The sequence below is a fragment of the Xyrauchen texanus genome, unplaced genomic scaffold (genome assembly GCF_025860055.1).
Source record: "Xyrauchen texanus isolate HMW12.3.18 unplaced genomic scaffold, RBS_HiC_50CHRs HiC_scaffold_1399, whole genome shotgun sequence".
NCBI lineage: Eukaryota > Metazoa > Chordata > Actinopteri > Cypriniformes > Catostomidae > Xyrauchen > Xyrauchen texanus.
Window position 1 is genome coordinate 864 of NW_026265761.1, and position 2,878 is coordinate 3,741.

A 2,878-nucleotide genomic window follows, 5' to 3' on the forward strand; every position below is an offset into this window, starting at 1 on the left:
GAACCCTTTTTACTGATTGTGACCTCTGACCTTTACTAATTTCTGCTTTGGAACAAAGTGCATTGTGCCAAGCATTATAAACCAGTGAAAGGGACTTTTCAAAGTTTAGTTTTCTTTTTTAATGAAAGCTAGGCAATAAAACAAAATATTTCTCTTTTCATTCATGCAGTTTCCAGTTATGCCAGTTCAGTACTGGAGGATAAAGCACCATGACTATTTAAATGATGTAAGTGCATATTTTCCTAACTTATTATATTAATTAAAGAAGATTATATACATTTTATTCACACACTTCACTTTGTTACTGAAACACAATCAAATACCATTGACTTCTGGGTCAGATAATACAAATGAACATTTTTATTAATAAACAAAACAGACAAGACACTTTTAATAATAAAAATCCCTAATCCCACCTCCCTTAATTAAACTAATATATGTGTGTAAAAAAAAAAAAAAAGCCACAATCCTTAAAATACTAAATATGTAGGGGCAGTTATTTTTTTAAAAAGCCATTTTTTTGTATTTTTAGTTTGTCTTCCCTCGACTTTGCATTTTTGGCCACTCTGGTTTTGAGCTACGGGGACATCTTGAACTTTTTGGACCTCCTTTCCCTGAGGTTCTGTAAAGATAAAAACGTACTCCATGAAATGGTATATCCTGCTGTTAAACACCAACACTGAATAAAATATATGAATCTTAGAAATTCTCATGTCATTAATGATCTTACCCATTTTCTCTTCGGTGACATTTTATTTTTAGTGCGTGGAGACTGTTAACAGACCGAAATGCAAGGAATCAAGTCAGTACACCCTTAAACACTTGTCTAACATGTATCCTAAAACACGAAACACTGTAATCTAGAAATTTGTCACTTTTACATACTTTCTTGGAGGATAAAACAGTTGTCTCACTCTCATCCTCCCTCACTGTGCCAGCTTCCTGTAACATTGAAGTAAAAAATAATTCACCAGTACATCCCCTCAAACACTAACAACATGTACATTTTAGAAAGTTTGAAACCGGTCAGTAAACGTACTTTCTTGGACGTAGTTGGGCTGTTGTCCTCACAGTCGATAGACAACATATCTCCCTCTTCAGGTTCTTCAGCTTCCTGTCGACATAAGTCATACAATAAAACAGCAGCACACTCACACAGAAACCAGATGAACCACAAAATATATCAACACGATGTGCATTCTCATGAATGAACATGCTTCTTGGATCGGTGACAGCGGCTCTTTTTTGCACTGCTGCACCATCTGTTTTCTCCGCCTGGGAGAAAGTCCCATTGTGGTATAATCCCTCTTTCTCTTCTTCCTCTCCTCCTCTTCCTCCCTCAAGTGTTTTCCGAGGCTATGAGAAGCTCCTGCTTTCTGTTGACATACAAAATCATAAAATTATATTTCAGTTCACCCTTTCAGTCACTAAATGTACATGCCCTAAAACAGCAACATATGTACAAATCAAAAACTATGTGTTGAGTCATGAATGAATGCACTTTGACAGTTGACCGTGGCTCTTCCTCCTCCTCCTCCCTCAAGCCTTTACCAAGGCTGTGAGAAGCTCCTGCTTTCTGTTGACATACAAAATATTAAAATTATATTTCAGTCACTAAATGTACATGCCCTAAAACAGCAACATATGTACAAATCAAAAACTACGTGTTGAGTCATTAATGAACACGTTTCTTTGGTGAGGCCTGGTGAAGATGACGATGAAGAGTCAGAGCACTCATCCCTCATTCATTTTCCACTCTGAAGTTTTTCATTTTTTGTAGACATAAAAAGCATAAAATGAGACAGCAGTTCACATGTTCAAACACTAAACTCACATCCCCCAAAACTACAACAGTGAAATAATATTGCAAATCTCAAAAAGTTTGAGTAAAACAATTGAAGTCTATGGTCATTGAAAATAATGAGTAAGAAATGTTGTGTTTTTTATGTGTGTGTGTGAGCTGTGAGCCCCAGGTTACTTTGGGTTCGCCTTCCCATCAAACAGAGGTGAGGAGTGGTGGTCGTGGTTATTTATGCCTCCACCGAAGACAAACATGCGTGGAGGGATGCGGGAAAGACCGATGAGTCAGATGCCTTCTATGACCTCCTGTCACAGGTGTTGGCTAAAGTGGCCCCTCGGGATAGAATCATCATGTTGTGTGATTTCAATGCCCGAGTTGGTCATGATGCTAGCACCTGGTCAGGAGTGATTGGAAGACATGGGCCTGATCAGCTCAATAACAATGGCAGGAGGCTGCTAGATTTTTGTGCAGCCCATGTGCTTGTAATTACCAACACACTGTTCCAGCATCGGCGCATCCACACAACATCATGGATGCATGCCGGGTCCAAGCAAGAACATCTGCTGGACTACATAGTGACTAAACAGCGGATGCGGGCCCATGTCCTTGACACCAGGACCTACCGTGGAGCTGATCTGCCCACTGACCATCGACTTGTCATCTGTAAGATGTGCCTGCCATTCTTCCACTCCGGTGGTGGGTGTAAACCCAGGACCCCTTTCAAACCCATAGTGGCCTGGTATAGGCTAGCTGATGAAAGTTGTAAGCGAGAATTACAGCATCGCTTGCAGCTGGGGTTGGCATCATCCCCCACTCCTCTGGATGTCGAGGGGAAATGGGCGAGGTTTAGGACTGTGGCTCTTGTAACTGCAATGGCAGTTTTGGGCACACGGTCCAGACCTCCTCAGAAACCCTGGCTGATGGAGGAGCCTGGAAAACATTGTGGGACAAAGTGGGGATGACCCTGCTGAGTCCCAGACCCGCTGCTCGCGATCATTAAGGACCTTCATGATGGCGAGCGGGCCCGGGTAAAACTACGTGGTTGGGAGTCGGAGCCATTCCCTGTTCACCTTGGAG

General features: G+C 41.5%; 1 long non-coding RNA gene across 1 annotated transcript; it reads right to left on the minus strand.

The window, feature by feature from the left end:
- Positions 1–466: 466 nt before the first annotated feature.
- LOC127641696 (uncharacterized) lies at positions 467–1,123 on the minus strand. The gene is made up of 4 exons (XR_007970205.1): positions 1,040–1,123; positions 886–942; positions 731–772; positions 467–622 (listed from the first exon to the last, which is right to left on the minus strand). It is a non-coding gene; the product is annotated as an uncharacterized LOC127641696 (long non-coding RNA).
- Positions 1,124–2,878: the final 1,755 nt, after the last annotated feature.